The sequence below is a fragment of the Arvicanthis niloticus genome, chromosome 19 (genome assembly GCF_011762505.2).
Source record: "Arvicanthis niloticus isolate mArvNil1 chromosome 19, mArvNil1.pat.X, whole genome shotgun sequence".
NCBI lineage: Eukaryota > Metazoa > Chordata > Mammalia > Rodentia > Muridae > Arvicanthis > Arvicanthis niloticus.
Genome location: NC_047676.1, coordinates 47,832,063 through 47,857,751, shown reverse-complemented (window position 1 = coordinate 47,857,751; position 25,689 = coordinate 47,832,063).

Below are 25,689 nucleotides of genomic sequence, written 5' to 3'. Positions count from 1 at the left end.
AGCCTGACAGATAATTAGAGTGTCCAGATAGAGGGATGCTTAAACATCATTTCTCACGATGAGGTACTTGCCATTAAGTATAATGAGTATTTCAATCTGTCTACACTTTTGATGCCCAGGCTGATCCTGTTGACATGACCTTTGACAGTTTCTTAGGTTTTAAATAAGGTTAAATATTGGTGGTTGATGTGAGATACAGTGAGAGTAAGCAAAACTCATCGATTAGGTAAATAAATAAAGTTCCTGGTTTACTATTATTAGTGCAGAGTGTAGAGACATCTCTGTCCCAGGAAATAATAGTCACATAGAAAACCCCATTTATACCTCAGATGTTTGTATCTACAGAGGAACTTGCCCTGTGTTTGTGTAGGCATTCTGCCTACTAATTTCTGAGCTACAAAGTGAACAGAACAATTTTTGCACCATTTACATATTTAGTTTTCTTTGTTTTGGGTGTGTCTAAGTGGCTGTGTGCCACCATGAATACACAGGTTAGAGGACAGCTTGCTGGAGCCCATTCTTTCCTTCCTGTGTGTATCCTGGGAATCTAACTGAGGTTGTCAGGCATAGCTGATGTGCTTTAGTAGTTTAGTTATCTTTCTAGCCCCATTTAAAATGTTTAGCAATATTTATATTAATAAAATAATAAATATTAATATTTAGGAAAATATGTCTAGAAATAATAACAACAAAATGAGAGCAGAGTAAACATTTTGGAAAAAATAAAGAGGTTTCCAGAATTTATTTTATATATATATATATATATATATATATATATATATATATGTATATATATGTATGTATATATACACATACATGCATATATATATACGTATATATATATATGCATGTATGTGTGTTTGTGTGTGTGTGTCTTCTCATATATGACAAAGCCAAGAGGATCTAAATGGCATCAGAAGATTAGACTTCAATCTTTTCATCATGATCTATTTTCTGTGTTCATGTGTTCATGTGGGCATGTGTGTTGTGTGTGTGCGTGTACCTGTGTACAGGCACGCAAGTGCACACACACACACGCATCTGTGCTATTATATAATTGTATTTCCCATAAATTCCATGTGGATCCTTAAAGTCTTAATTATACTTGTTTGTTATGTTGTTAGAACATAATACACAAACATGCCATTCTTAAAACGCTAAAGAATTTATTTTAACTATTCATTTTGTTTTTTATTGTCAAAAAGCATGATAAAAAGGTTTTTTTTTTGCTGACTTTTTTTTATTAGATATTTTATTTACACTTTAGATGCCATCCCCTTTCCCCATTCCCCCCCCCTTAGAAAACCCCTATCCTATGCCCCCTTTTCCTTTTTGCATTTATACATTTTTTTTAAATAATGTTAATCATAAGCATTATAAGTTTGGAATTGTTCAATCAGAGGTGTAACCCACTGACCGACCTAGATATAACAACTATCTTTGACTGGTGGAGATACATGAATATCTGCCTCCCTGTCTCCCCCCTCTTTCTCTCTTTCATCACCTAGCTTCTCCTATCCTTCTTCTCCTCCTCTTCTTACTCCTTTTCTTCCTCTCAGTACTCCTCCTACCTTAGCTCCTCCTACACATCACCCTTCCTGTTAAAATGAAACTTTTCTCTCAAAATACAATTAGAGCATAATTATGCCAATTTGTACCAGTGAGGTACAAGATAGTCCTAATACCCAGTCCATCATTTTGTTGACTAACCAGCACCTCTGTCATCTATCCTAACTAAAACATTTAGTTCTGAACCTGGCTTTAGGATGAATGTCAGCTGACGACCATCCACTCAAATCTTTTCTCTTACAGTAAATAGCTATAAGTTTTCAACCCCGTCAGAAATCCAGAATGACTGAGTTAACTATAATTGTGGGAAGCACAAAGCATAGCTTCTAAAACTTAGCCAATTTATAGAGACCTCTGAACACCTGAAAAGCCCCTATACTACCGAACGTTGGAGCATCAAATCTTCAGCCTTCTGGCCCAGAATCATCTGACAGACCTTGGTGATGCAGGATTATTAAGGACTGATTACTCTGTCTAGGCAGATATAATCAGTTGACTATTCTGCATGTGTGTCCTTTTCTGGACAATAATTTGTCTGTAGATGGAGAGAGGCAATTCTTGCCTAGTGGCTGTTACCACACAACTGGAGTAACTCCAAGGATGCTCAATTTCTTCTTAGAATCCATGACAGGAAGCTGTCAGGAGCAGACAGGTCTCTAATCAATATGAACATTAATATATAAATATTTGTAGCATCAGTTCTATGGACTTCTGATGTTTTGAAAACCAACTATCCATGTAAGGTAACCTGGACTGTTTTCTGTTAACTCCTCTCAGCTATTTCTAAGTAAAATATGGAAAGCACCCTAACAATAAACTCAAAAATATGAATTTGCTATAGTCCCTTAACTCATAGGTTAACTGTCCCAAATCAGTTAAAAAAGTTTAAAAAGGGCTGGGTCTAGGCATTGTATTCCTAAATGTGTTATACAGGCACAATGCCCATGAGTGTATCAATATTCATCTCATTTTTATATTAATAAGAGACTCGTACCAATGAAAACCTTAAATTTGAGATCAAAGTAAATTTTGTACCATTTAAGAATTTATAACTTCATCTTGATAATAATTATACAGATTTCTACCAGTAGGTTATGGCTATGCAGTAAGTCCTAGCTAATCCCCCCTGTTCCAACAAAACCACTACTTGTCCCTAGAAAGACAGACCATTATTAACCACATTAGTCCCCAAGCTCAGGGAATAGGGGCGCTGACTCTTCTTTAACTTCTTCAAGCTGATTAAGGGCGTTGAGATTTTAGAAGAGGGGTGGGGGGGAGAGTAAGTTGATAAGCCTCTGATGCTGTGTCTTCACTGAATCCAGATGGAATTCCAGGACATCAGAGGTTTGGGCAGGTCTGCTCAGTATGCTTGATGAGTAGATACACCAAGGCTGTATATTCTGCAATATACAATTCTCAGAACAAGTTTTAGTATCAAGAAAAAAAAAATTCCCACCCCCAGGGGGCTGACATTTTTTTTTAAAGATGTTGGTTCTGAAGACTTTTTTTTTCCCCCGCTTCTTAAAATTGGTTGTAGTATTTACGTTTCAGATTTTATCCCCTTAGCCTACTTCCTCCCACCACCCAGAAACCTATCCCATTCCCCTCCTCATGCTTCTATGAGGCAGTGACCACACCTACCCCCCTCACTATCCCCTCCCCGCCCTCACATCCCCCCCCCACTGTGTGTTTATTCATTCATTTTTCATTCATTTTTTTATGGGACCAAGAAACTCCTCTCCCACCTATGTTTGACAGGGCCATCCTCCCCTACATATACCTCTGGAGTCTTGGGTCCCTCCCTATGTGTTCCCAGGCTGGTGGTTTAGACCCTGGGGGGCTCTGGTTGTTTGGTATTGTTGCTTACCACCTGGGGTCAATAACCCTTTCTGCTCCTTCAGTCTTCTCACTAAGTTCTCCATTGGGAAACCCCTGATCATATCAGTGGTTAATTGTGAACATTGTCCTCTGAGTGTTTTAGTCTTTGGCTGACCTCTAAGGAGACAGCTATATCATGTTCCTCACATTATGCACTTCCAGCCATCCACAACAGTGTTTAGATTAGGTGGCTGTACATGGGGTGAATACCCAGGTGGAAAGGTCTCCTGATGGCCCCTCCTTCAGTTTCTGTTCCATGTTTTGTTTCCCTATTTGTTCCCTTGAGCATTTTTATTTCTCGTTCTAAGTAGAACTGAGGCATCCCCTCTTGGTCTTCCTTCTTCATGAGCTTCATGTGGTCTGTGGGTTGAGTCTTCGCTAATCCAAGCTTTTGGGCTAACATCCGTGGAGATATGTTTGTGTAACTATCTTCTTTTGGGGTTTTTGGAAGATTACTTTCTTGCTTTTTCTAGGTTGTAGTATCCCTCCTTGTGTTGGAGTTTTCCACCAATTATTCTTTGAAGTGCTGGATTTGTGTTGAGATACTGTGTAAATTTGGATTTGTCATGGAATATTTTGGTTTCTCCATCAATAATGATTGACAGTTTTGCTGGGTATAGTAGTCTGGGCTGGCATTTGTGTTCTCTTAGGGTCTGTATGATATCGGTCCAGGATCTTCTGGCTTTTATGGTCTCTGGTGAGAAGTCTGGTGTAATTCTTATAGGTCTGCCTTTATATGTTACTTTGCCTTTTTCCCTTACTGCTTTTAGTATTTTTTCTTTGTTTTGTACATTTGATGTTTTGACTATTATATGGCGGGAAGTATTTCTTTTCTGGTCTAAACTATTTGGAGTTCTGTAAGCTTCTTGTATATTTATGGACATCTCTTTCTTTAGGTTAGGGAAGTTTTCCTCTATAATTTTGTTGAGGATATTTACTGGTCCTTTTAGTTGGGAGTCTTCCCCCTCATCTATACCTATTATCCTTAGGTTTGGCCTTCTCATTGTGTCTTGGATTTCTTGTATATTTTGGGTTAGTAGCTTTTTGTATTTTGCATTTTCTTTGACAGTTGTGTCAATGTTTTCCATGGTATCTTCTGCACATGAGATTCTCTCTTCCATCTCTTGTATTCTGTTGGTGATACTTGTGTCTATGACTCCTGATCTTTTTTTTAGGTTTTCTATCTCCAGGGTATTGTCCCTTTGTGATTTCTTTATTGTTTCTACTTCCATTTTTAGATCCTGCATGGTTCTGTTTAATTCCTTTTCCCGTTTGGTTGCATTTTCTTGCAATTCCTTAAGGGATTTTTGTGTTTCCTCTTTAAGGGTTTCTATCTGTCTACCAGTGCTCTCCTTAAGTTCTTTGAGAGTGTTATTTATGTCTTTCTTAAATCCCTCTATCATCATCATGAGAAGTGATTTTAATTCTGATTCCTGCTTTTCTGGTGTGATGGGGTGTTCAGGGCTTGCTCTGATGGGGGAGCTGGGTTCTGATGATGCCATGTAACTTTGGTTTCTGTTGCTTACATTCTTGCTCTTGCCTTTTGCCATCTGGTTAACTCTAGTGCTGCCTGTACTTGCTGTCTCTGACTGAAGCCTGTCTTTCTAGTTATCTAGCTTGTGTCTGATCTCCTAGGGGTCCAGATGTCTCTGTGATCTTTTCCAGCTGCACTGATTACAGTGGTACCTCTAGGATGCCTCAGGATATGGTGCTTCCAAGGTAGTAGTCCAGCTAGGTGTCTGCTGTTCTGGGTGCAGTGTCTCCTCTAGAATATCTCAGGATATGTTGTCTGAAGCTCTGAGTTCATTTGTTCCTCTGTGGATCTGGATTGAGTGAACCTTCCAGTATGTCTCAGGTGGAATCTGGGGTCCACACAACAGCAGACCTGGCAGAGGTCTGATCTAGGCCTCAGATCTGAGAAGTAGTTTCTAAGACACTGTCCAAGTTAGAGCGCCTGGGATCCCTGCTTCCTCTGGGTTCTTGGATGTTGGGGGCAGAGCTGCCACCCAAGGTCTGCTCAGTGCTCTGGCCCAGACCGGAAGGAACCAGTGTTCCGGGCCAGGAGTAACTTCCTGGGTCCTTTTGGTTCCCAGTTACTCCCTGTTTAGGGTGGGCCCTGCTGTCTGCTTACCTAGGATACTGCCTGAGTTCGAGTGCCTGGGATCCCTGCTTCCTCTGGGTTCTTGGATGTTGGGGGCAGAGCTGCCACCCAAGGTCTGCTCAGTGCTCTGGCCCAGACAGGAAGGAACCAGTGTTCCAGGCCGGGAGTGACTTCCTGGGTCCTTTTGGTTCCCAGTTACTCCCTGTTTAGGGCGGGCCCTGCTGTCTGCTTACCTAAGATACTGCCTGAGTTCGAGCACCTGGGATCCCTGCTTCCTCTGGGTTCTTGGATGTTGGGGGCAGAGCTGCCACCCAAGATCTGCTCAGTGTTCTGATAAAAAGGTTTTATTAAGCAACATAGAAGGTTGCTTTCTTCTTTTTTCTTTTACTAAAACTAAATTTTTTTCTCATATAATGTATCCTTATCACAGTCCTCTCTTTCTATTCTTCCCAGTTCTTCTTCACTTCACCTCTTAGCTGGATCCATCTTCTTTCTTTTTCTCATTAGAAACCAAAAAGTTTCTAAGAAACAATTATAAAATAACTTAAAATAAAATAAAGCAAATTCCAATACATCAGAATAAGACAAAAAAAACCCCACAGAACCCAAGAAAAGGTACAAGAAGCAGCTATAGAGGCAGAGACTCACTCATACACTCAAGAATCCCATAAAAACACGAAACTGGAAGGCATAATATATAAGTAAAGAACCTGTAGGATCAAAAGAAAGATAAAAAAATTGTCTATTTAAGTAAAATAGAATAAATAAAATTTAAAAAGTAAGAAAGCAAAGAAGCAAGCCATGACATTACTAGACAAGGAACCTTCAAGGATGCCTTTGAGTTCATTTTCTGTTGGTCACCTACTGCTGGGCATGTAGCTAGTAAGAATCACTTGGAGAAAAATAATTTTCATTTGCAAGTGGTTATCAATTGGATAACCACTTGAACTTCAAGATCAGGAATGAGGTCATGTGTCCACTTCTTTCAGATCTAAGACCCCTTCTTGTGCAGACCCCAATAGGCTGTGTGGATGCTGCCCCATTCTCTAAGACTTCATATGAGTTTTGTTTCTGTTGATTTAGAAGGCCGTGTTTTCTTGGTGTCATCCATAGCTTCTGGCTCTTATACTCTTTCTGCCTCTTCATTTACAGGGTTCTGGAGTTCTGCAATTCAATAAGACTAGCTGTGTGTCCCCATGGCTCTCCCCCTCAGTTCAAGGATTCCAAGTACATGCTGCTATGCCTGGCCTTTACATGGGTACATGCTTTGCTTTGAGATTAAGAAAAGCATGAAATACACAAGATACAAATCACAGACCACATGAAGCTCAAGGAGAAGGAAGGCCAAAGTGTGGATACCCCAGTCTTTCTTAGAAGGGGGAACAAAATACTCATGGGAAGAAATTAGGAGACAAAAGTGTGGAGCAGAGACTGAAGTAAAAGCCATCCTGAGACTGCCCCATCTGGGGATCCATCCCATATACAGTCACCAAATGCAGACACTATTGTGGATGGCAAGAAGTGCTTACTGACAGGAGCCTGATATAGCTCTGCCAGAACCTGACAAATACAGAGGTTGCTTGGAGCCAACTATTGAACTAAGCATGGGGTCCTCAATGGAGGAGTTTGAGAAAAGACTGAAGGAGCTGAAGGGGTTTGCAACCCATAGAAAGAACAATAATATCAACCAAGCAGACGTCCCAGAACTCCCAGGGACTAAACCACCAACCAAAGAGTGGTACATATGGAGGGACCCATGGCTCCAACCACGTCTGTAGCAGAGGACTGCCTTGTTGGGCATCTATGGGAGAAGAGGCCCTTGGTCCTGTGAAGGCTTGATACCCCAGTGTAGGGAAATGCCAGGACAGGGAGGTAAGAGTGGGTTGGTGGTTGGGTGGGGGAACACCCTCATAGAAGCAAGGGGAGAGGGCATGGGATAGGGGGTTTCCTGGGGAAAACCGGGAAAGGGGATAACATTTTAAATGTAAATAAAGAAAATATCCAATAAAAAAAGAAACCTTCAGTGAAATAATTAGAGAAACCTTATTTTCTGAAGTTTGGGTTGCCATTGTTCTAGACAGATGGTTAATAATTTGTGCTTATATGATGCATTTCTCTGAATATATGTCAGCCACACAGTGATAAGTAACCTTGCTGGAATTTAGTTCTTTGGAATCTGTGTTTGAATTGTTATTTTTGTTAAAAAATAAACAACAAGTATCAAAACACTCAAAAAATCTAATTAATTAGGATAGTTAAATACTGAAGTCCTAGTCCTACTTAGATCATTGAAACCATTCCTCACACTCTGAGTGTGGCAGTTGCTTCCTAGAAGTGTGTGTGTGTGTGTGTGTGTGTGTGTGTGTGTGTGTGTGTGTCTGTTTGTGTCTCATATGAATTAGACCTATAAAACATTGTTCCAAATTGCAGAAACCCCCACAAAAGATCAAACACAAGAAGGGAAATCAAATTCCAGAAGCCAATTACATATTGGGGAGATATCAGAAGACATACCCAAAGTATTGCTACATCCATATGAAATGCAAATGAAGAGTAAGGGTGAGTTAGATGAAAAGAGAATAGCATATTCCCTCAAAATGGGACTGTTTTAAAGAGCATTTCCCATCATTATCAATGGAAGATGTCATACCATACTAAGAGTTAGGAGAACACCTTGTCTTCTCTCTACATTATATGTTTCAAAGACAATTATGGAACTAATGATGGAACTTTGTCAAAATGACATTTTTAAACTCCTGTACTGGGGCAGTGTGTCTTCTTGCTTTATTTCACTATGTAGGTGCTTTCAAGGGTATTTGAAACCTCTATTACATTGCTTATCATGCATCATTGAATGTCAAAAGAGAACGTGACATTGGCAGTTAACAATATCTAAGACTTTATCTTTACCCAAAGTTACTAGTTAAACACCTGTGTGTTAATGTTCTTCTTGTTGTTTGTAGATAAAAATATCACACTAACACCAAGGATCATTGCTGTAAGTAGCTGGAGAGATGGTAGACTCCACACTAAAATAATATATGGGATAAAAAGTCACATCAGCTTTTGTATTCACCTTTGATCCTGAAATAGCTATTGTTCCTTGCCATATCTGATATTTTGCTACCCTATACATGCTGTAAATAAATAAACATAATTATTGTCAGCTTTCAGCAAGCCATTACAAAGGGACTGTAAACAGAGGCAACACAAATACAAATGTGGTGATTCTTGTTTTTTATTGGATATTATATTTACATTTCAGATTTTATCCCCTTACCCCATTTCCCCCCAGGAACTCCCTATCTCATCTCCCCTTCTCTTGCTTCGATGAGGATATGCCCCCACCTACCCCCCCACTCCCACCTCCCCACCATTGAATTCCCCCTCAATCGGTGCTCAGCCTTCATGGGACCAAAGATCTCCTCTCCCACCTATGCCCAACAAGGCCATCCTCCCCTACATATACAGATGGAGTCATGGGTCCCTTCCTATGTGCTCCCAGGCTGGTGGTTTAGACCCTAGGGAGCTCTGGTTGGTTAGTATTTTTTCTCTCCTCATGGGGCTGCAAACCTTCTCAGCTCCATCAGTCTTCTCTCTAACTCCTCCATTGGGAACCCCTTGATCAGATCAGTGGTTAGCTGTGAGTATCTGCCTCTGAATATGTCAAACTCTGGCAAACCTCTAAGGAGACAGCTATATCAGGCTCTTGTCAGCATGCACTTCCTGACATCCGCATCAGCGTCTATCTTTGGTGACTGCACATGGGATAGATACCCAGGTGGAATGGTCTCCAGATGATCCCTCCTTCAATTTCTGTCTCACACTTTGTCTCCATATTTGCTCCCTTGAGTATTTTGTTACTCCTTCTAAGTAGGACCTAGGCATCCACACTTGGTCTTCCTTCTTCATGAGCTTCATGTGGTCTGTGAGTTGAATCTTGGCTATTTCAAGCTCTTGGGCTAATATCAGCTTATCGGTGAGTAAATACCATATGTATTCTTTTGTGATTGGGTTACCTAACTCAGGATGATATTTTTTAGTTCCATACATTTACCTAAGAATTTTTCGTGATTCTTTTTTAAAGTCAACTTGAAGAGACTGAGAACCACTTAGAAGATAAACCACTGCCTTGTCTGTGAGGGTATTTCCTGGAGGCTAACTGAGGAGGGGAAATCTCACTCTGAATGAGTAGCACATCCCTGGCTAGCTCCCTGAACTTAGTGAAAGGAAGAAAGAAAATAAAACAGGAACACACAAATCTCTCCCAACTTTCTGACTGTGGACACAATGTGATTAATTTCTGTCAGTCCTGGGGCAATACAGCCATGATGCAGAGTGTTCTCATAAGTGGCATGTCTAAACAAACCCTTACATCCACAAGTTACTTCTCTTTGTTATTTCATCATGTCAGTAAAACAGTGACAGTACTCTAAGTGAGGTTTTGTAAAAGAAAAGAGAGAACATGTGGAGAATCAAATGAGATTTTGACACATATACATAGCAATTGATTGTCTCTGTTAACTATAGAAATAATTTTTAGTCAGAATCGAATTTTAGGGTATATAGAGTGGGATATGTGTAACAGAAAGAAGCATGTTATAAAACACACCATCAGTTTCTTCAGGATTTTGGCACTGTACAGTGTTCAGAGTTCCAGAGCATCAGTGATAATAACTCATCAATCTAATTCTGGAAATGTTTTTAAATGCAAATGTAAACCTATGCTTTCTGTCTATTTTGTGGATTATAATAAGTTGACAGAGGATTGATATTAGTTCAGTGGTGTCTGATTGGAGTCTCAGCAAGTTGACATAATAATACAGTGGTTCTCTTTTTTCTCAATAGACTTTTTTCTTGTAGGCAGACTTTCTTGATGTTATGTCACAGTCTTCAGTAATTGTTACTTTACTCAACTAAACAAAATCATTAAAGATCTAATATATTCTTTGCTGGGTCAAAATTTCATCTCAACTATACAGAATTTTTAACCTTTTAAAGATCAATAATTTAGAAAATTATTTTTATACACTCAAACCCACATTCTTTTCTATATTCTCTGGAAAGATGACACTGATAGTACACTACTTACTGACACTAAAGGAGAGAAAGAAAGGAGAGCAGGAGAGGGAGGGAGGAGGAAAGAAGAAATAGACAAAGGAAACAAATGATATATATGTGAACCATACTAGAAATGTAGACCTTCCTAAACGCATTTAGAGCTTTGTGGTACTTCTAAGTAAAAGGGATAGAATTCATTTGGGATGTAGTCATTTGCATAAAAATCTGCCCAGACATAGATTTAAAGAAACAAAAATTTACTTTGCAATTGTCGATCACTAAAGTGGTTAATAGGTGATACTTAAATAGAAAAAGAAAAGAAAAAAAACACCTTGTTGTTGCTTTTCTAATGTCAAGTCTCAAATCAAGTTGCTTTAAAAACTAAAAGTGAGGCTAAGTGGGAACAGAAACATGTAAAAGCTCTTAAAATCTAAAATTTCTCAATTATGTTGACCTGGAGGACAGTAAAATCATCAGTGATATTGATGTAGTGATGAGTTTTGACTCCATCACTTTTGTGCTCCCTGGAAGTCACACACTTCCAGCCACCTGCCAAGGAACTATTTGGGTTCACAAATGAAAGGCATACACACATTGTATTATTTTTTAAATGCCTTGGATAACTCAATGACAGGGCACTCCTAAACCTTCCCCTGCTACCCGACTACCCCAGGACCAATCAGGGAAGTGGCCAGTGATCAATAACCTGAATGCTCACATGTATAGTTGGCTTTCTCTCGTGCAGCTCCTGTGTTCCATCCTTTTGCCATGACTCATGACAATCTCTCTTTTCTTTCCCCTGCATTCTAGCCCCCATAATTGTAAGAAATTAGAGAAATGCATCATACTAGTATAAATTATTAAACTTCAGTCTAAAACAATGACAATTCAAACTTAAGAAACTAAAGTATTTCTAATTATCTCACTGAAGGTTTCTAAGTCTCGAAGTATAGCATGCATACATGCAAAGGCCAGGCATAGCAGCATGAACCTTGAATCTTGGCACTGAGGAGTAGTGACATGAAGATCCACACATGGTTTTGCTGAATTGGAGAATTCCAAATTGCTCATCTCCCTTTGTGCAGCCACTGAGTGCTGGCATCTTTATTGATAGATCAAAAACCAATTGGGGACAAGTACTTTCAACATTTGGACACTCAGATTTTAGATTGAATCAAAGCATTAAAACTAATCTCCAACATATTGAGATTGGTACAAGTGTCTCCAGTTAGTTATCAGTTTTGCTTGAGTCACTTTAAAAATATTAGTATCTATTCTTTCCTCTCCTCTTTTGATCTCTCTCCACAGTCTCTCCCTTCCTCTCTCTGTCCCTTCTTTTTTTCTTTCCACCTTCTCCTTTCTTTCTTTACTCTTCCTCTTCTCTCCTGATTCCTTCCCTGTTCTTCCTTCCTCTTTAGAAGGACCAAAAATGAAAAAAGCATAGTAGTTCATCTGAAGACTGATTATGAGAGTCTGAGGTAAAAAATGTACACCTAGGATACTAGGTGTTTGGTTTCTCAAAGCCATAGAAGATATCATAAATATGAAATGGAAGAAGGGAGAAACAAATGGATACATTATATTGAATAAGATCTAGAAGTGTGCATGTAAAATTATATATAGATGATAAATTACATATTAATTACACATATATTTTAAATATATTTATTAAATATGATTATATATAAATTAAATCTATTTATTTATTATATATATTAAACACGAAAGTTTTATGTGTAAATTTTCTAGATTTACCTACTTATTGTATTATAAATTGGTCAAAGAATATAATTATGGATCCATTACAAAATGGACATATTTGGCAGAATAAAGAGGCTCTCCCCTCACTATTAAGAAAGTTTTTCACATAAATAAATGCTGATATTTAACTATATCCTATTGAACAACAATGAATATATTTTTTAAAGTGTGTGAGTCCAAGAAGACTCGCAAGTCTGGAATAGAATGCTATTAATCAAAGTAGTAACTGTAGTATAAATGATGAAATCATTTATATTACACATAGAAATCACTATGTGTAAGTAAAGAAAATTAATGGATGTTAATCAGGGGGCTATATATGTGATTCCTCCCATGAATACAATGAAAAAAATATGCTTTAGAGTAAGTTATGAGGCATCAATTAAAAATTCAACCACACAGACTGGAGAGATGATTCAGCTGTTAAAGGCTAGGCTCACAACCAGAGCATCAAAACCAAGTAACTAAACCTACTACTGCCAAACAGAAGGTCCCACTAGTGATATTTTTAGCAAAATAAACAAGTCAAACACAATTATAAAAAAGAATCAGAGTTTGATAAAACACCTAAAAAATGCTTTAAAATATTGAAGGTCTTAAAGGTAGAACTCTAGATTTGTCCAGAATTAAGAAAATTAAATACATAAAAAACCCAAGTCTACCACACCCATCTGGATTAATCTATTAAGCTATTATTATTGCTTCTTTTTTCAATGATTATGGTGAATGTATACATTTGTGTATGTATGTATGCATGTTTGTGGAGGCCAGAGGTCAACTTCAAGTGTTTTTCCTCAGTTGCTCTTCATTCATATAGTTTAGCAACAATATTCCAAATTGAATGTGGAATTCTCCAATTCAGCAAAACCACATGTGGATCTTCATGTCACTACTCCTCAGTGCCAAGATTCAAGGTTCATGCTGTTATGCCTGGCCTTTGCATGTGTGCATGCTGTGCTTTGAGACCTAGAAACCTTCAGTGAGATAATTAGAGATACTTTAGTTCCTTAAGTTTGAATTGCCATTTTTAGACCAATGTTTAATAATTTGTACTAGTATTATGCAATTCTCTAAATACATGTCAACATCATACAGACAGATAACCTTCCTGACATTTGGTTTTGCTAGTGCCCAGAAATGCACATTAAAGTTCACTCTCCCACTTGCTTTTGGATGTCCTGGGATGAAGGGATGTGTGTTCCTTCATGCACCCACTTCTTTTGCCTTGACTAACATGTCATTCAGTGGAAGCAACATTCTCTGGCCTTTAACTGAAGCTGAGTTATGTAGCATCATTCAGTTCCTGCAGATGATCCAAACTATGAACACATCAGAGGTGGATATGCTTATGGTGGTTCAGAGACAAATATGAAAAAATTGTATTAATGTTAAAAACTGATACAATTCTGAAATATGTGGGAATGATGCTGGTACTCCCCATTCCCTGCAAGATACATTTGCTCTTGCTTTCAGTGCTTCTGTGAAATGAGCATCACATGCCCCAGTTGTCACACAAACTGTTCTGCTGCTTTTTATTTTTTCTATAGTAAGAACTTACTTAAGTTCTTACAAGAAATTGACTTAAATATTTTCTCGGCTATTGATGTCCTCAATATAATATTGTAAAAATTATTTATAGTTGGGGTAGTGATTTTAAAAACAATATAGAGTAGCTAGTACATAGGAATCTACTTGTCTGTAGCCATTTGGCTATCTATTCTCCCTTTATCTAATGTAATACCCACAAGTACCCTGTGAGTCAAGCTCTAATATTTTACAAGACAAATTGTCCGAGATGTCATTGCTGATGTGGGACAAAGCTCAGACATGAAGCAAGAGCCATCTGATGCTAAAACCTCTGTAATTTCAATGCTTTGCTCTGCTGAACCTCATGATTTTCTTTGTGGATGACCAAGGCTGGCTGCTTTTATTTTTGAGAAAGGCATGAGGTGTGAGACTACAAAAACAGCTCTCTCACCACTTTTCTTTATCCTCCAACCTAGCTAACTCCACTTTTCAGGCATTTGGATATCTAGAGTTTTTATTCAATTATACATTCGGTTGGGTCTTAACTTTGAGCTTAATACTTTTTCATACTGGTGTTTATTTAAACAAAACTAGACAAGCTACCAAGAAAAATGCCAAAACCTCTACCTTGTTTTCTCAATGATTGAAAGGGAGAATTCAGTACAACATAGCCTTGTGAGGAGTCACTAAATACATTTGTCAAATTGAAAAGGCAAGAAGCCAAAAATATACAGTGGAAAAAAGAGAGCATCTTTAATAAATGGTGCTGGTCTAACTGGAGTTTTTTCTGTAAAAGAATGAAAATAGACCCGTATTTATCACCCTGCACAAAGCTCAAGTTCAAGTAAATCAAGGATCTCAACACAAAACCAGACACACTGAGTCTAATAGAAGCAAAAGTGGGAAATATCCTTGAATTTGTAGGCATAGGGGAATTTTCATGAACAGAACACCAATAGTTCAGACTCTAAGATCAACAACTGAAAAATGGGACCTCATGAAATTGAAAAGTTTCTGTAAGGCAAAAGACACCATCAATAGGAAAAATTGGCAAACTACAGATTGGGAAAAAATCTTTATGAAGCCTACATCTGGCAGAGGGCTAATACCTCAAAATATACAAAGAACTCAAGAAGTTAACCTCCAAAATTCTAAATAACCCAATTAAAAAATGGGGTACAGAGCTAAATAGATAATTCACAACAGAAGAATCTCAGATGGCAGAAAAGCACTTAAAGAAATATTCAAAGTCTTTAGTTATCAGAGAAATGCAAATTAAAACAACCCTGAGATTCCACCTCATACCAATCAAAATGGCTAAGATCAAAATCTCAAGTGACGGCACATGCTGGCAAGGATGTGGAAAAAGAAGAACATTTCTCCATTGCTGGTGGCATTGCAAAGTGGTACAACCACTCTGGTAATTAATCTGGAGGTTCTTCAGAAATTTGAAAACAGATCTATCTGAAGGCGCAGCTATACCACTCTTGGGCATGTACCCAAGAAATGCCCCACCACACCACAAGGAACATGTTAATAGCAACTTTATTGTAATAGCCAGAATTTGGAAGCAACCCAGATATCCCTCAATCAAAGAATTGACACAGAGAACATGATTCATTTATACAATGGAATACTATTCAGCTATTTATAACAAGGACATCATGATTTTTTTAGGCAAGTGAATGGAACTAGAAAATATCATCCTGAGTGAGGTAACTCAGACCCCAAAGGTACATGGTACGTACTTACTGGTAAGTATCAGCCAAAAAGTGAAGAATACCTAGGATACAACCCACAAACTGTATGAAGTTTAAGAAGTTAGAAAGGATCAGGTAGGGATGTTTCAATTCCACTTAGAAGAGGGAAAGAAAAAAATCTCAGGAGGCTGTAAAAGGGAGGGATCTGGGTAGGAGAGGGGAGTGAGAGGGGAATGGGAAAAAAAATCAGGTATGAGGGGGCAGGCAGACGGACCAAGAGAATGAATGGAGATAAGCAGCCTCTGGGGGTGGGATGTGGAGGAACAATCTAGCAAGTACTGGAGACCCAATAGGTGAGAGACTCTCTGGTTGTAGTGGGAATGACCTTAGCCAAAATGCTCAACATTGGAAAGAGGAAAGTCCAAGAGTCTACCTCCAGTAGATAGACAGGGCTTTGAGAGAAGAGACAAGGTTACTAACCCACAGTCAAACTTTCTGATCCAGAACTGTTCCTGTCTCAAAAAACAGCAGGGACAAAAATGGCAAAGAGACTGAAGGAAAGGTGGTCCAATAACTGGTCCAAATTGGGATTCATTTTACGGGAGGACACCAAGGCCTTGAGATTCATCTCATGGGAGGGCACCAAAGCCTGACACTATTACTGATGTTATGATGTGTTTACAGGCAGGAGCCTGGCATGGCTGTCCTCTGAGAGGCTCTACCAGCAGCTGACTGAGACAGAAGCAGAGAGCTACTCCCAGCCATGGTACTGAAGTCAGGAACCCTTATGGTTGAATTAGGAGAAAGATTGAAGAAGCTGAAGGGGAGGGTGACTCCATAGGAAGACCAGCAGTCTCAACTTCCCAGACCCCAGGGAGCTCCTAGAGATTGAGCCACCAACCAGGAGCATGTACAGGCCATTATTCCAAAAGGCCCATGGCATAAGGTAGAAGATTACATTAATTCTTGAAAGACTTGAGGCCTCACGGAAGGTGGAGGCTGGGTAGGGGCCAAGAGGGAAGAGGAGTAGGATAAGAAACTGTGGGAGAGGGGACAAAGGAGGGAAATATATGTTTAACACAAAAAATTTAGAATTTACACATTCACAGCTTTGTCTTTGAGACGTGTGTATATATAGTTCTTCATTTTCCATGGTTTAACTAAGGCTATATGTTATAAAGCAATTAAATTATAATGAAGAAAAACAAGAAAACCAAGAACATCCAATATATGCAGTATATTTTAAGATAATTATGGTTAATCATTTTTTATTGATGTAAAGTCATTTCGACTCAATCCCATTTAACTGAAGCAATCAAGTAGTCAGAAGACACTATGCAAACAGCCTTGTTTTAAAAGTATTATTTACACACATTTACAACATGCCAGTGCTCATTTTTATATTTGTAAAGCAAGGCAATACTGCCCTTTTGACAGACAACTTCCAAATTACTGTGAAACTATGTACTGATTTTTTCCAAGGTCAAACTACTGAATAAATATATTATTTACATAATGATGTTGTACACATATCTTTTGTTCTGATATAGATAAAATAATGCACATTCTTAAATCACCAGTGTAGTAAAAATAGATTCCTATTCTATTTTTTGTTACTATGATAAAATATCTGGGGTATCACAAACTCATAAGGAAGTTAACTTAGTAAAAGTTCATAGTTTAGGAGACTGAAAGCCCAATGTAAGGAGGTGTTATGGTCTGCATCTAATGAGAACCTCCTGGTAGATTGCAAGGAAAGGATTATGGAAAGTAGGAAATACTGAGTCTTTCACAGGTTCAAGGTTTTATACTAGTTCCACCGGAAAAACAAACTTATTGTAGCAGAGCATCATTCACTTCCAAAGGCTGTTCTCCAATAACCTAAGTGACTCCTACTAGATAGACCCATATGAGTCACACCACCTCAGCATCATTACAGTGTAGATTAAGACCAACTTATGCTCTCTTGCAGGAATAGATAAGGATCCAGTTTCCTTTGCTAAGCAATTCACATTAGATAAATATTTTATCTTTTTAATAACTTGGGGGTAGGATTAAGGTAAGTATTATTATGACTGTGGTTATTATTTACTAGGTGATGTCATAACAGAAGCTCTTTGGTGTTAACAGGTTATTCCACAGTTAGATAGCTAGGAATTGCTACAGATAGATTTTATAATTAATTAGCTCCAAAACGAATTCAAAATCTGAAGCTTTACAACTGATATTTCTAGTAAAGCAATTCTGTAATATGCATTTTTTAATCCAAAATACCCTATGAAACCACATTTCCTTGGTGCTAACTGCCATTTGACCAAACTATTCATTTTAGATATAGAAAATAAGAACCAGGAAGAATAAATATCACTAATAATATTAATATGGAACTACTCCAAAAAGAAAATATCTCCCAAATTAAAGTTGAAACTGCATTTATTATAGCTCGCTTTTAAATTGATTTGTTCAAAGGTAGAGAAAAGAACAGTCAAAGGGGATGGCCAGTAGGTGGTTGAAACATCACTTCTCATGAAGACAATCTGTGAACTCTAGTCCATTGCTTAAAGGTATCAGATCTTTTTCCTCACATTGGAAATAGATCCAGTATGGTTAGAACACTAGCCAACATTATGTTGTAATGGCAGCTAAAAGGATGATGATTAAAATGCCTGGCATACAACACTACTTAACATGCGGCAACTGTTTGCATTGTACAACTTCATTAGGCTCAGTTTGAGCATCAGGGCCTCAGCTATGCAGATTCTTCAAACTCTAAGCATCCTTAGAGATCATCTAGTAGGTAACACTACAAATAAAAGTCACAGTTTATATCAGCAATTCGGTAAAGATAAACATACTTGCTTCTGTGTTCCCCTCTGTGGGTGAAAGCTTTAGCATTGTACTGGTTGGTTGTTTTGTGTAAACTGGTCACAAGTTAGAGTTATCTAGGAAGAGAAACTCAGAATTGAGAAAGGTCCACCGTCCAATTTTTCTGTAGACAAGCCTGTGGGAAATTTTTGGGATTAATGATTAATGTAGGCATGTCTGGCTCACTGTCAGTGGTACCATCTCTGTACACATGGTTTTTAGGGTATAGGAAAGCAAACCAAGTAGGCCACATAAAAGTAAGTCAAAACAAAAACAAAACAAAAGAGTAAGCCAATAGCCAGCTTCCCTCTATACTTCCATTTTGAACTGTACCTTTCCCCAAGGCCACCAGCTTGTCAGGCTGAGCAGGTGGGAACACACTGTTTACCACTAGAGACCGAATAACAAAGGACCTTGGAAGCTGCCTGCATTGGCCACATCCAGGATCCACAGACTTTTTCAATATTTTTTGCAAATATATGCAAAATCATCCAAAATACTTGAAATATTTTCTTCTAGTTACTTTTCTATTGCTGTGGTAAAAGACCGCAACCTAATGAATCCTGGAGAGTAAAGGATTTTTTTTCTTTTTATAGTCTATGGTCTATAATTCCAGGGGAGTCAGGGCAGGAATTTCAGGCAGGAACTCCAGGCAGAAACCTAGAGGCAGATACTGAAGAAGAAGCCAGAAAGGAATTGCAGACTTGCTCCTCATGGCTTACTCAGCAAGTTTCTTACACATCCCAAAGCCATCTGCCTATGGATGGCACTGCCCACAGTGAGCTGGTCTCTCCTATATTAATCACTAAGGAGGAAAGCCTGCTACAGGTTTGGCTATCATCAAATCTTATAGAGGCATTTTCTCATTTAAAATTTCTTTTACCCAGCTATGTCCAGGTTTGTGTCAAGTTGACAAAAAGTACCCAGCACTTACCTATGTAAACAGGGGCCAAAGTGTAATCAAAAATTTATTTCATACATGTATATTATAAAGGTGTTTTTTTTTGTTGTTTTTGTTTGTTTGTTTTTTTAGAGAGCAAAGCTAATAAGATTCAGGAAGCTGATAAAAGTTAGGAGACCCAGGAAACTCAGGCAACAGATACAAGATCCACACCAAAGCTCACTAAGTTCATCTAACCAGTCAATAGTTACCAGGAGAGAGGATATTCTTGCCTTTATGCTGTCATGGGCCTTCTTGAGTCACCCAATCTACTGTAAATAATGAAAATAAACCCTGATTTACCAAGCTAGACTTTGGTAGAATAATTTCTTTGGTCTGACACTGATTCCTCACTTGGGTTGAACAGGCATTTACTCACATTGCCCCAGGAAATGTGGCATAACAACACAGCATCTGGGAAAGCTGCAGTGAATCTTAACATAATAGGCATTGTCACTGAGCACTGAATGCAGACCTGAGGTCCAGAGCACCTCCTGTTTTTGTAGAGTGCTGAAGGACAGGGTAAATTCTATCATTGGATCGACTTTATTTTTGGCTACTTACAAAAAGTTGGTTTCTTTAATCTCATGAATGGCCAGTTCCAATGTAGGCAGCTTTCCTATAGAGTACCTGCTTCACCTTGACTGCATCAAACCACTGCTAAGTTAATTTGGTAGCATAAGTAATTGCTATATCTTAGAAAATACTTCTCAGGCAAACAATTCTTTAAAGATTAGTGTTTACATGTGAAAAGTCAAGTTGAACCTTAGAATGTGAACAGATATCTAGTCAAAATGTAAGGGCTAAAATGATTCAACCCTTAGAGATAATCGTGGGAATAAATTGTGGCTTTCATTTGGCAGGGTTTTATCATATATGATAGAAAAAAGCATGTGACACATTACAGAGTGGTTGTCATTAAAATTTTATACATTTTAAATCAAACTCATGCAGAAGGAAGATAAAGGAAAACGCATATGCTGCAAAAGATGTAGAACATATATGAAAAGAGTTTACTGTCAACATTACAAAAATCAGTTTGACTCAAAGCTATATAAAGACTTTAAAGATGGGGAAATGAATTGAGTAGATAGTTCTTTGAAAAAGAAAAATGCTACATAAGAAAACCAGCAATTTGGCTAGATAGGAAAAAGTGCTTGCTGCCAAGCCTGATAGCCTGAGTTTGATCCCTAGGACCCATATACTAGAAGGAGGGAACAGAGTTCCCAAAGTGGTCCTCTGACCTCCACAACATAGCATACATATGCACTCCAGCAAAATAAATGAGAAAATAAATTTTAAAAGCTATAATGGACCAATCCCACAAAATCTAGAGGCGGCTGAACTCCCAGGAGTTCTAACACACCCAGAATCTTAGGTATCTAATATGGGGAAGAGGGCATATTTGTGTGTGTGTGTGTGTGTGTGTGTGTGTGTGTGTTTTCCTGCACGATGCTGAAGGAGCATGGTGGTTGCCAGAGTGATTTGTGAGACATGCTGATGCGAGGACAAAGAATGATGCTTACTTGTGAGCTTGCTGAGTGCCCTGACAATGTTGACTAGGAAGCTGTATTGGACATACGTTCCTGATCCACCTTTGCTTGCCTAGATCCCAGATGAGACAAGCTGCCAAGTTTCAACGTTTTAGACCTTATGAAACAGAGAATCAAAAAGAGAATTTATAATGACTCTTGTATTTTTCTTAAATGTGACCAGTTATTTGAACTCAATCATAGACTGGTCTAGAAATCAATACAATATTGAAAATAGCAGTCTTCATTTGGAATTCTATATTAGAAAATTTTCAGAGACTTATTTGGAAGTTAGCTGCAGTTCTCTTTGATGTTATGTTACCAAGAGAAAAGGTTGGCTTAAGATATGGATTTCAAACAAGTGTTAGTGCATATGTTAAGGCTGTTTTAATTGTCAAATTAAAATTACTTTTGTTGGGTCAGAGAGACGGCTCAATGGTTAAGAGTACTGAGTGCTCTTCCAAAGATCCTGAGTTCAATTCCCAGCAACCACATTGTGGCTCACAACCATCTGTACTGGGATCTGATGCCCTCTTCTGGTATGTCTGAAGATAGCAACAGTGAACTCACTTTTATAAACTTAATTTAAAAATCAAAAAAAAATATAATAATAATTGTTTGCCAGACAGTGGTGGCACACACCTTTAATCCCCGCACTTGGGAGGCAGAGACAGGCAGATGTCTGAGTTCAAGACCAGCCTGGTCTACAGAGTGAGTTCCAGAACAGCCAGGGCTACACGGAGAAACCCTGTCTTAACCCTCCCCCCACCAAATTACTTTTGTTTCTTCTACAATATTTAATGTAAGTTTCACTGATTTTACACTTTCTAATTGTGTTAGTGTGTTGAAACCTGGCATGTTTGTTATGGGGCTCTATCAACCAGCTTTGGTTTTATTTCCCTGAATATTAAAGAACCTTGATTTTCTGAAAAAAGTTTGCAAATATTGGAAGAAGTGAGTCAGGCTTTAAGCAGAAGCAAAAAGGTAGTGGGCATAATTATGGCTGGTATAACAGCTTTAATTACATTGATTGCTAGCACCACTGCTTCTGAAATTGCTTTGACACCAGAAGTTAAGGCAGCTACTTTTGTTAATCATTCTGAAAAAAAAGTTACTAATGTGTTGAGTATACAAGACGATTAGATAGGCTAAACTGGAACAACTGATTGATGTTCTTTATCCTACTCAAATTATTGGAAGGAGGTTCAGAATTTGAGAGAAGGAGCCATCTCAAGTGTCATGCCAAATACCAATGGATTTGAATTTCTTCTAAAATTTACAATGATAGTCATTATAATTAGGAAAAAAGTTTAAAGACACTTGCAGGGTATTTGGCATAAGTCTAACTCCTCTCTGGATGTTTTAACTTTGCATAGTGAGATTATGAGTTTAAAGAAAGCTGCTCTGCTGAGCTTTGATGCTGCAAATACTGCTGATAAAATTACTAATGGCCTGAGGTCAGTATTTCCATTTTGGTCAATCTTCAAGAATGGCATACATAGCTTGATCATGCTATCCCTTTATGTCCTGGGAATACTTTTATTTCTGCCCATCATGTTAAAGCTTGTCTTTAACAACATCACCATGTTGGTAGCCACACTACATGACTTGAAATGAAAATAGACCGCCCCCCAACAGAGTTATTAATTTAACAGGCTGACAAGCCAAGGATGGGTAAGATTCTGCACAGAGTCTTACTAACCTAAGACAGAAGTGCATTGCTTTTGATAATGCATATTCCACAATGGTGTAAGGAAGGCATTCTTGTCAGAATGACCAAGACAGGCTCAGTCTTATTTATGAAATAAAAAAGGGGAAGATGTGGAGAGCTTTTGGGACTGCTTGGCAGGAAGCTGACATTAACCAAGAACAAGGAAATGGGCTGCTTGAAAGAAATATGACATGAGCCAAGGACAAAGAAATGGGCTTCAGGCAGGAATCTGACATTAAGCTAGAACAAAGAAGGAAATTCAGGTCTGAATCTAAATATTAGGCTAGAACAAAGAAGTAATTTCAGTCAGGTATCTAAATTTTTGGCTAGAACAAAGAAATAAGCTTCAGACATGAAAATGACTTAGGGCTAGGACAGGTAAGTAGGCTCAGATATTTTGGTCATCTTGATAAGCCCTTAGAAACAGTGATCAACGGAGTGATCACCAGGCATTGTTTATTGCCTTGCTTGTTCTTTGACTATTTGTGTTTATTATCTTGCTTGTTCCTTGACTATGTATATCTTTTGTATTGCTAGTTACTCAACCTAGAGCTGACCTTAATACTTGCATGTAATTAAAATGGTATAAAAGAAAAACAGGTAAGAAATAAAAAAAATAGCAAAAAAGAGCCTTAACTGTATTATTGAAAAACTTCAATCATTAAATATTTCCTACTGCTTTGTGTACAAGATGATGGAGTATTTTTTACTGTAATTTTTTTTTCTCAAATCTTATTTTTAAGGAAAAAAATAAAGGAGTAGAATGTCAAGTAGATTTGTAATGACTTATTAAACTCTATGAAAATGTTCATTTCCAAGAATCATCTCACTTCTGGATTACTTCATTAATAAAATTTAGTTTTCCCCCTAAAAAACAAACAAACAAACAAACAAACAAACAAAAGCTACAATGTTTTGCAGTAGGCGTGTGAAAAAAATTCCTAATATCAGACATTTGAGAAACACAAGTTACAACCAATAGAGCATACTACATCAATAGTTACTAGATAACTAATATTTTCAGGGGCAAAACATGACAAAGATGTAAAGAAAGAAAGAAATCAGAATCCTATTCCACTGCTGGTGTGGATAGATGATGCTTTTATTCATCATGGAAATAACTCTTTGAGTCCTTGAAAAGTTGATCTAAAAAAAAAAAAAACAGGTGATGATAATTACGATTCCTAAAGAAGCAAAAAAGATAATTATTAAATCTATGTGTGTAATACTTCTCACAACTACCATGTGAAACAGTCATTGAAAGATGAATGGTAAAAGAAAAGGTTGCACACCTGAACTAGAATACTCTTCAGTCACACAGAGAGAAGATAATACCTTGTCTTGAAAAAAGAAAAGCTTGAAACTATTATTTAGGAGAAATAATATAGACACAAAGAGACTAAACTTTTATGTGATATTTATTGTAACAAATATCTACAGTATGTGACTTAATAATCTATCAAAGAAAGTAGATTATAAGTTGCCAGAAGCTGGATAGAGTTACTGCTAATAAACATCATGCTTTTGTTTGTAGTTTAAATTATTTGGGAATAAAAATAGTTGTATAGTATTGCCAGTGTAATTGATAGCACTAAATTGTGTACTTTTAAATAACTAAGCTTCAAATATGTTCATTGCAATTGAAACCATAGAAGAAACATAGCTTTTCAGTTACAAATGGAAAACTGAACACATATTTCACTTCTGTCCCCTCTGACCCTCAACTAAAATGGTAGTAAAGAGATTACTTACAGAATGTAAATCCACAAGGACAAAGGCAGAGTGAGCAACATTACTTTGAATCTTGAGTAAACTGATGAATGGTTTCTAGAAAAAATAAATCACATCGAGATCCATTATCCTGTCAAGAAAGTGAATGCAGAAGGAAAAAGGAAAGAAAAATACTGTATGAAACTAATATGGTATTATACTTTGTATATGAAATGTCTGCCAAAAGACCCATGTGTTAAAGCAAATTTCCTGATACTGTTATGTAGATAATTCAAAAACCATGATCATTATGTGAAGTTTTATTAAAGACACAAATCTATAGCACTCCTTTTATCACAATCTCCTGTTATCAAACTTGATAATTAAGAAGTCTCTTTTATCCACATATCAGTGAGTAAATACCATGTGTGTTCTTTTGTGATTGGATTACCTCACTCAGGATAATATTTTCTAGTTCCATCCATTTACCTAAGAATTTCTCAAATTCATTATTTTTAATAGCTGAAAATAATCCATTGAGAAAATGTGTCACATTTTTTTATTCATTCCTCTGTTGAAGGACATCTGGATTCTTTCCAGCTTCTGGCTATTATAAATAAGGCTGCTATGAACATAGTGAAGCATACGTTCTTGTTATATGTTGGAGCATCTTCTGGGTATATGCCTAGGAGTAGTATAGCTGGGTCCTCAGGTAATGTTATGTCCAATTTTCTGAGGAACTGCCAGACTGATTTCCAGAGTTGTTGTATCAGCCTGCAATCCCACTAACAATGGAGGAATGTTCCTCTTTCTCCACATCCTTGCCAGCCTCAATAGTATCTACTATCTCCTGAGTTTTTGATCTTAGCCATTCTGACTGGTGTGAGGTGGTATCTCAGGGTTGTTTTGATTTGCATTTCCCTGATGACTAAGGATGTTGAGCATTTCTTAAGGTGCTTCTCGGATTGTGGGAATTAAAGCTTTATAAATGTATTTTCGGTAAGGGGATAAAATCTGAAATGTAAATATAATATCCAATAAAAAATTAAAAAATAAAAATAAAAATAAGTCTCTTTTAGAGGATTTAGTTATTGTTTTTGTAATTCACTATGATAACAGAGAGAAGAAATTCTTGAATACTCTACTACTATCAACATAAAACCAGAGTAATGCTATCACAGATTACATTCCTTAGCCATGCCCACCAGGCAAATAAATGAGTGAATCAAATTAAAATGAGTCAAATGCAATTTAGATTAGCTTACCCCCAGCCAATACTTAGATAAGTAAACTATAATAAGACCTGATTCTCATTTTCAAGCTACAGATTTTGA